General features: G+C 45.7%; 1 long non-coding RNA gene across 1 annotated transcript; it reads right to left on the reverse strand.

The window, feature by feature from the left end:
* Window positions 1-847: 847 nt before the first annotated feature.
* LOC140253296 (uncharacterized) lies at window positions 848-5,078 on the reverse strand. Its single transcript, XR_011903820.1, has 3 exons — window positions 4,813-5,078; window positions 4,189-4,283; window positions 848-2,127 (listed from the first exon to the last, which is right to left on the reverse strand). It is a non-coding gene; the product is annotated as an uncharacterized lncRNA (long non-coding RNA).
* Between the last annotated feature and the right edge of the window lie 4,387 nt (window positions 5,079-9,465).

Raw genomic sequence — 9,465 nt, forward strand, 5'->3', positions numbered from 1 at the left:
ACCATCTAGCTATCACCTAGATCATTCTCCTGCGCCTTCCTGCTGAGCAGTTTTCAGTGAACCAAGGCCAGAGAGCAGGGCATATCTATGATTCTATGATCTTCCTGATGCTGGTCCTTATCATCATGAAGATTTCACACTGGAAATTTTGCCAGATACATTCCAAATGTTCCCCATCTCCCACACTGTTCATGAGCCCTAATTCATTTTATGCAATTAAGTCTGTATTTGCCTCTGGTTACACTGCTCGAATTGCAAATGTTAAAGAAACCTTGCAGTCAGTCTGCTGTCCTAGTTCCCTCTACGGCCTTTGCAATAGCTACTAGTATCACTGGAGCTGTGCAGCACAACAGAACAAAAGCTCTTTTCCCCTAGTGACAGCCAGGGATGGAGAGGACCTACTAAACTCATCTCCCCATTGTGAGAAAATTGGCTTCGATTTCCTACTGAACCACAGTGCTCATTTCCTCCTTCCAGAAGGCACTTGCCAGAAGAGGTACTGGGCTGCAGCAGGAGTAAATCCATGTGCAGGGATCAGACAGCACGTTGCACAGTTTGGCTCAAACCAACACTAATTGCTGGCTGCAGGTCAGATAATGGGTGTGCCAAAATGGGAAAGGCATTTCAGCTTGTGATAAAACATTAGGGACCTGAATCCTACACTCAGCTCTGCTATTTCTTTTCATATCTAACAGTTCGGATTATTACTTGGAATAAATGCTGGTGGTATACCCATGTCACCGGAGGGAGTTCTGGGATACTGGGATGCAAGCCCCAGGTAAGCATTGATTATTCATATTCCGCAATCTATTTTAAATGGATTCATCACACCGTGTTTTGGAAAAGAGAGCGTGCAAATACCTAAACAGCTTCAGTGGTGATTTTGGCACAATGAGCAATTGAGGGAACACACTTCAGCCAGGCAGGCTTGGTGCATGCCAACATCCCTCTGCAATCAGAGGAGCTTTTCCTGCTAGGAACCAGCAGGAGCCAGCTCCCGTGGAGAAGAGAGGAATGCCTAAAATTTTAACTAACTGCCTCATCTCCTGCTGCTTGTGCAGCCTCACTGATCTAAGCACAACTCCACACTCCAGCAGAACTCCAGCTCTGCTTGTGAAGCAGAAGCCCTGCGTGCCCTGGAAAGCATCCTGAGCTGCAGTAGATGGCAAAGCACCCCTGGGGCACAAGCAGCTCTGCTAGGGGACTGTAGGTGGGAATGCAGCCCTCCAGCTCCCAGACATGAGGATAGAGGCAGCACGAAGAGAGCTTGGAGCACATCAGTACCTCACAGCTTTGCCACCACAGCCAGCCATCTGCTCTGGGTTTATTAAAAGTGATGTGCTCTGCTGGGAGGATCAGGAAGCATCTGCTGGTGCATTTACATTTAAATCCTCGCAGCAATCTCATCCTTTTTTAATTAATCAAGCCCACTTTTTTTTTTTCTTTTTTTTCCTTTTTTTTTGGTGAAGCCACACAGATAAACACTTCTTCTGTAAATGGGGATGCACGTTATGCTAATGCCACTAAATAGCTAATACACAGAAAAACAATTTAGCGCAAGTAGCAGCATCTATCTCAGGATTTAAGAAAGCTGTTCTGACAGAGATCATGCCTGTTTAAATGGATCACCGTCTAAACCTGGCTTACGCTGCATCGCAGTTTCGCTGCTGCAGAATTGCTAATCAGTGGCTCAGAGGCAAGAGGGAGCCTGAAGCAAGGAGCTGAGGCACAGGTGCGTTAGTCCCATTTGGTTGGCAGGAGATCCACAAGTCTCTGCTGTTTTAGATGGCAGGTGGTGATCACAGACCCCCTCTGCAGATGGAGCTCCAGCTTTTCCCAGAGGACAGTGTGTCCCCAGCTCTTCACCAGTGGATACAGCTCACTCTTCCCATGGTATGGGGGGACACAGCCAAGCTCCAGCCTGTGGTTCAAGGGGCCAACCCATACTGCTGCCCTGTTTCTCCCATGACACTTCCTTCTTTCCAGGCTGAGATCCATGGTACTGACAATTAGTCCACAGCCAAGAACTTGTCTGCAGCCAGTATTCATAATGCCTTCCCAGCCAGATCCTGCAAGCAATCTAGGAGGTTTGCTGTGCAGCAAGAGGAATTGACCTTCCCCACAGCCCTACAAAAGGGATCAATAATGTCAATGGCAACACTGAATGCACTGAAAAAGCAGGGGGGCTCAGCAGCTAGAAGAGCCTTGGGGCTGTGGGAGTGAATTAGTGCTCCCAACAAACTTCTTTTCAAAACATGCAAATATACGATTGGGACGCATTCAGAATGAAGGGAGACAACCAAAATTTCCTCTGCAATGAATAGGGACACCTACAGCTCAGCCAGGTTGCTCAGAGCACAGACCAGCCTGACCCTGAATGTCACTAAGGACAAGGCATTGCCCACCTCTCTTGGCAACCTGTTCCAGAACTTCACTACTCTTATCATAAATAATAATAATAATAATAATAATAATAATAATAATAATAAATTCCTTATATCCAATCTAATTCTTGCCTGGAGTCAGGCTGTACATGCAGAACCAAGACCTTGTCTTCCGTCAGCACTTGGTGCAGTTACTTGGTGCAGTTACCTGAGCCAGTCTGCTGCAGGCCCGCAAGGGAGCCACATCTTGCTTTTTTCCTTCCTATTATTGAGGATGGCTATTTCTGTAGTTACATTCTTTAATTGTGAACATCCTTGACTAAACTGCAAGGCTGCAGTCCAAAGACTGGGCAAACAGCATCTGGGGAACTGGGAGCTGTTGGCCTGATGAAGAAATAAATTTGTGCATGAAGCAACGTTCAGCAATTACAGGGCTGGAAACAGAGTTAGTGGCAGAGATAGTGTTTTAATGAGCAACAGGTCCTGCCGGGTGCAGACCAGACAACAGAGATTTGCAGATAAGGACAACTGTCACACCGTGTCCTTCATGCCTCTCTAGAAGGGACTCACTGCCCACAGCACGTTTGGGCTGAACAAATTGTGCTGTGAGCAGCAGGGTCAATAAACCTGAGGTCTAATAGACCCCTCCAACAGCCCTACCTCAGTGTCCCAAACTTGCTGGTGATTGGCCCCAGTGTTTCTACCACCACGAAGCCAAGCAGCAGCAGCAGCAGCAGCGCCTGGCCCTAACCTGTCCCCTGCAACCTGCTTCCAAAATGCTCAGAAAGACCTAGAGTGGTGTTTGTGTGTTGAGAACCTTCCAAAAGGAGTTATTTAGAACTGCTTTTTGTGGTATTTGTGTCTGCAGGGCCACAGTGTGCAGGGGGAAGACCTCTTGGCACATCAAACCCATATCTCCTTGGTAAGACAACTCATAGCACTGGGAAACACACAGCCTGCTAAACTCCTGCTTTTACTACCTTGTCTCTTTCATAATCCCCTTCTTGTGGTCATGCTTATTCTCACTTTATTTAATAAACATAGGTTTCCTTTAGTCAATATTATTTATTTGAGTTTATCCAGCAGTGTGTATTTAAAGTCATTTATGTATCAAAATAAGGTGGTAAGGATGGATTGCTTTTCGATCAAAGGGATTTGGCTTTGAGCTTCTTTGTAAATTCAGCAGAGGATGGAATCATCCAATAGTTATATTAAGCAAAAGCACTACAGGGCTAAATCCCTTGTTTGAAGAAAACTTCAGAGCAGATGTCTGGATTCCTTCTGTCTCCCTGATGATCCCTTCCTGAGGACTCTTTCCTTGCTGATTCCCATCACAATAAGCAAAAGAGCTGTGTGAAGTGAATGGGGCACTAGAAATCATGTTTTCTCAGAAGGAAGCAGTTGGTAAGAGCAGAAGTGCCTGAGAAATGCCCCAACGGTTAACCAGACTGCCTATCTTCACCAAGAAGGTCTGACTATAGGGGCCATACTCACTCCTCAGAGTCTCTCAAGATGCATTATGGACATATGCAGATTCATTGCTCTCCTGCCCTTTACCCAACCCACAGGTGACTATTAAACCAGTTTTATTTTTATAAACCCTGACAGTTATTAAAGAAGAAGCAAAAATCCACCTGTGTTTGCACCGGTAGCTGCAGCACCTGTGTGTGGACAATGCTGACAAGCCCATTTGGGTTCACCTGTGCAGGTGCTGGGCATTTTCTTGTGCATTTTTACCCTCGTGACATACTGGTAAGAAAAGGCAGGAGAAGTGTCCTCAGCTTGCTGTGGCTATTGAACATACCTTGGATTAAAAGGCAGAGACCTTCCATTTCTTCCTAACAAATGACATCTGCAGGAACCGGCACCTTCCTTCAAAGGATGGGAGGAGATGAAGTGCTGCGGAATAAAAAGAAGATACCATCTTTGTGTAACAGGAACATTCTTATAGTACCACGGAGTTCAAAGCTGAGGGACAGTGCTGGCTTCACCTTCCAATTAATGACCTCTGAATAATTAGCAGAATAATCTTTTTAGAAATGCTCCAATGGCAGTGCCCCTGATTGTCAGATAAACATCCTGGAGAGGGAAAGTTGGCAGTGATGAACAGTGGGCTGAGGGAGCAGCAAGGGCATGGGCAGTCATTAAACCTGAGAACATTCATCAGCCCATTCAAAGCTCCAACAAGTCAGAGCTGTTTCTCAGTGCAGGCTAATTGAAGAAAATAATTTATTAGGAGAGTGAACGGAGATCATTAAACACTGCAGTTTCACTCTTGCAAACGGTGAAACAACAGTTTTCCCTTGACAGTTTTTCTACTGTTAAATCCTGGGCTCCTTCTCCTTTCCCCAAGCTTTGACCTCTGTGTGGGAATTCATCCTCCCAGTGGTGATGATGTGCCCTCTCCCTCACACCCATCTCCTTTTACCTGTCATTCCAGTGCCGGTTCTTACTCTTCAAAAGGAGTTTGTTTCAGGACTGCTAACTGAAGAGATACTTGGAGGTACCAGGCAGGACTGAGTTTAGTGAGACTTTGAATGTAGTCACTAAGACAAGATTTCTTTAAGCTATGCCTAAAAGAAAATGATGAAAGAAAATGAAAGTATCACCACATCACTGTGGTCAGAGACTGAGAGCGTATGGGAGTTTTACTGCCTTTGCAGTCTGGTGTGTAAACAAATCTTGAGGAAAAAACATCCAAAACAGCTGTGGGGATCAGAAGAAGGTGAAAGACTCACCTTTAATCTGACCTTTAAGCTCTCCCATTGACACCATCATGAACTCAGGTTCATAGCACACAGCTGCAGCCTGCTTTTAGCACAGCTGACTCACAGAAGCACCAGGCTGAAGGACCTCCCAAAGACCATGGAGCCTGCCTGTGGTTTCAGGGTGGATCAGGCACTGTGGGATCTTCCTGCTGGAAGAATATCCCTGCTGCCTCTGGCAACCACGTGGCTACTGGATAGGGGAAAGTTTTCACCTTGTAGGACCCTAAACTTAAAGGACCTTGTCTGAAAGCTTTACTATCCTTGTGCTGTGAAAGATGCAGCTTTCTCCCATCATCCACTTCATTTTCTTCAGCTGAGGTTGTCCAGCAGAGGATGTAGAGAACAGCTGATAACAACCTGCTCCCTAGCTGTTGTTGTTGTTTTTTTTTTTCCCACTGTAAATGAACTTAATGTCTCCTTAAACTCATGCTTTTTTTCCTACCTTTTTCTCATTCAAGTTGCTGTGTCCTAGACCTCTTTCCATCTCTCCAATCTTCCACAAAGTGGGGCTCCTAAGGCTGAACACAGCAACTCCAGGTGAAGCCTCACAAGATCAGCATAGCTGCCACTGTACCTTACAGAGAGTTAAATGGAAGACATCAGCAAAGAAGCTCCCAGCTCAGCCAGCCTGGCAGCCTGCAACCACCCCTAGGTCCCTGCCTGAAACTTCTCATTTTCATCCTGAACTCAGTAAGGACTTCCTGACATTTGCACATCTGTTGGAAAGCCATTTCAGAATTTCATCCAATGATACAGGTGTTCTTCTAGTTTTCTAGTGTTTTCATGAGTAGTTTATACCTCTTTTGAATTATTAGACTGTCTTCCAAATGTCTTGCAAGCCCTGTTAGCTTGGCTTACTTCAGATAGCCTGGGTTGAAAAGGACCACTGTGATCATGTAGTTTCAACCCACCTGCTATGTGCAGGATTGTCAGCCACTGCACCAGGCTGCCCAGAGCCACATTCAGCCTGGTCTTGAATACCTCCAGGGATGGGGCATCCACAACCTCCTTGGGCAAACTGTTCCAGCGTGTCATCACCCTCTGTGTGAAAAACCTCCTTCTAATATCTAACCTAAACCTCCCCTGTCTGTTTAAAACCATTCCCGCTTGTCCTATCACCATCCACCCTGCTAAACAGCCGTTCTCCCTCCTGTTTTTACTCTTCCTTCAAGTCCTGGAAGGCCACAATGCGGTCTCCCTGGAGCCTTTTCCAAGCTAAACAAGCCCAGTTCCCTCAACCTTTCTTCACAGGAGAGATGCTCCAGCCCTCTGATCATCTTAGTGGCCCTCCTCTGGACCTGTTCCAAGAGCTCCATATCCTTCCTATACTGGGGGCCCCAGGCCTGGACACAGTACTCCAGATGGAGCCTCACAAGAGCTGACCAGAGTGGGACAATTACCGCACTCTCCTTGCTGGACAACCCTTTTTTAATGCCTCCCAGAACACAGCTGGCTTTCTGGGCTGCAAGCACACACTGCTGGCTCACATCCAGCTTCTTGACCACCAGAACTCCCAAGTCCTTCTCCACAGGGCTGCTCTCAGGGAGATCTTACCCAAGTTTGTATAATTAACTGGGATTGCACCAACCCACATGCAGCACCCTGCACTTGGCCGTATTTAACCCCGTTAGGTTTACATAGGCCCACTTCTCCAGCCTGTCCAGGTCCCTCTGGATGGCTTTCCTCCCTTCCAATATATTGACTGAATCGCTCAACTTGGTGTCATCTGCAAACCTGCTGAGAGTGCACTCCATGCCACTGTCTGTGTCACTGAAGTTGAAAAGCACTGTTCCCAAGACCAACCCCTGAGGGACATCTCCTGTGACCGGCCTCCACCCCGATGCAGAACCATTGATCTTAAACCTTTGGCTGTGACCAGCCAACCAATTCCTAATCCATCAAACAGTCCATCCTTCAAATACATATGTCTCCGATTTAGAGAGAAGGATGCTGTGAGGGACCATGTCAAAGGCTTTGCAGAGGTCCTGATAGATGACATCCATTGCCTTTGCCCCAGATATCTCATAACTGCTCTTCCTTCTCCATCATCCAAGCTGTTCTTTCACAACCTGGACAGATATGGGCTTAGCGCACCTCCCCTTGGTCTCACTACTCAGGCTCATCTTTCGCTATTCCAACTTAGCAGGTAGCTGGGCTCTGCTCTCATGGCGAAACCCAGAACACTTCCCTCGTACACAATTGAGAACGTTTTGTAGGAAACTGCCCAAAATCTTCCTAGAATTAAGTCTGTGTCCACTGGGCCAAATAATTAAAATTGGAATGGACCGACATGATTTGCTCTTGACAAAATCCTGCAGTGTGTTTCATATCAACTGACTAATATGTGGCCAACTATAGATTGATGTCTTAATGATTTGTTCCAGAGATCTTTTCAGGAATCAGAGTTAGACGTATTGATTTAAATTCTTTGGCTTTCCCTGCAAGACAGGTAATAAGTGTTCCCATGTTATTTCCCTCCTGCCTCTCTTCTTCCATAGCTACCCAAAAGCAATAACAGCTCAGGAATGGCTTTGGATGGGTTCTTAAGACCCAATCCAAATTTACAGGTGAATTTTGTTTGATTCTGCAGGCTGGAACATGTCAGAACTATCTAAATATTCCTTAAGCTCTCCTTTCCTTATTCCGCTCCAGGTCTTCAATCCTCTTGTTATGTTTCAGTTGTGTTTAACATCTGGTTATAATTATCCTTTCTGGGAAGTCTGAAGCAGAAAATGACAGCAAATGTTTCAGCCTCTTGGATCATTCTCTCTCCAGCATACAACCTTCTCCTCTGGGGTAATTTCTTTTCCTTAACAGACTATGTAAACATTAACCCCTTCCCCACAGTCTCCTCAGATCTCCTGTAAGGACTTAGGAAAGGTGAGATGTTAATGTTGTTCAGTAGAAATCCCATTATTGTATGAATACGACAAATTCAGGGGAAAAAAAACAACAAAAAGGTCTGAGGGTCTGCCCCTGCTAATGCACCTCATCTCCATGTCCATAGTCTCAGAAACGTATATGAACATTTTCTAGGCAAGTTGGGAAGCAGACAAGACAATGTGACTTGAGCTACATTCATGCACACTATGTCATTAACTTGTGCGCCATGCAAAGGCCATCTAGAGCACCAACAGCAACCTGGAACCCGGGAGTGGAGGTAAGTAGAATGAATAAGTCACTGGACTTAGAAAATGTTGCCACTTACAAGAACATTGGGTTCAGCAGGAAGGTCACATAAAGTTGAACGAAAGTTCTCATGAAGGAATGGGGCAAGCATACAAATTCAGAGAGAGAAGGACTCCACACGTGACGTTTGTGTTGGGAAGGTGGCAAGTGCTGGGTTTGAAAGCAGGAAGAGGAGATGGAGGATCTGCTGCTATTTATCACTGCAGTAGGTATAAGCAAAGATCTGCCGTGGTTCATTCTATGACTCTGTGAAGACATTCCTTCCAGTGGTTCAGCTGATATCCCTCAAGCTCACTCCTGGGTGACAGGCATAAAGGAAACGTGATGTTACATCTCATCTTATTCCCAAGAACCCACAACTTGTGCCCAGCTTGTCACTGCAGTCTGCTGTTTCACCTTGTCTGTGATCATGATCAAAGATTTCACCTTCTCATATGGGTTGCAATGCTACTTTACTTTCAGCTTGCCTACAGTAAAAGCAAAGCACATTACTTCTGTGGAAGTAGCTCACCAATGCAGGTGAGTAGAACAAACCTGCTCTCCCCTGGGACCCACAGTCAGGGGCTCCTGACTATATTTCTGTCACTGAGGTCCCTGTGGGAGCTGCTGTAGCTGGTGTTCAGAGGCACACCAGCAGTTCCTCTAGAGAGTCACAGCATTCAGCTTTGACTGGGGTTCCCAACTCTCCATAGCATTCACAACTCCAAAAAGGAGAGAACTCTCCATACTTTAGAGTTATAAATAAGAATGCTTCTCATTTGGAAGCCTGTGTGGCATATTAATTGTACGGTATCTCTTTTATCTGGACCCTGTACTTCTGATCACAAAGTGTGCCTGGGGTTAAAAGCAGTCATTCCAGGGGGCTGGGCAGGTGTGTGAGCAATCTTCCTGAAGCAGGCGTGTACCAGAAATCTTTTTCAGTACATATCTACTTTAATTATTTTGTTCACTGTATACACAGTAATACCAGCAAACTAAAGGGACTATGTCATTCAATCTTTTGTTTTATGAGCATCTGTGTAATTAATTGGGGTGTGAAAAGATAGATGGGAACTTCATTGGTTTTCAGAACAGAGTCACTTGAATTAAGCCACCTTTTGCAGCTTGTACAGGGCATGTTAGCC

This window comes from Excalfactoria chinensis, chromosome 5 (genome assembly GCF_039878825.1).
Source record: "Excalfactoria chinensis isolate bCotChi1 chromosome 5, bCotChi1.hap2, whole genome shotgun sequence".
NCBI classification, from domain to species: Eukaryota; Metazoa; Chordata; class Aves; order Galliformes; family Phasianidae; genus Excalfactoria; species Excalfactoria chinensis.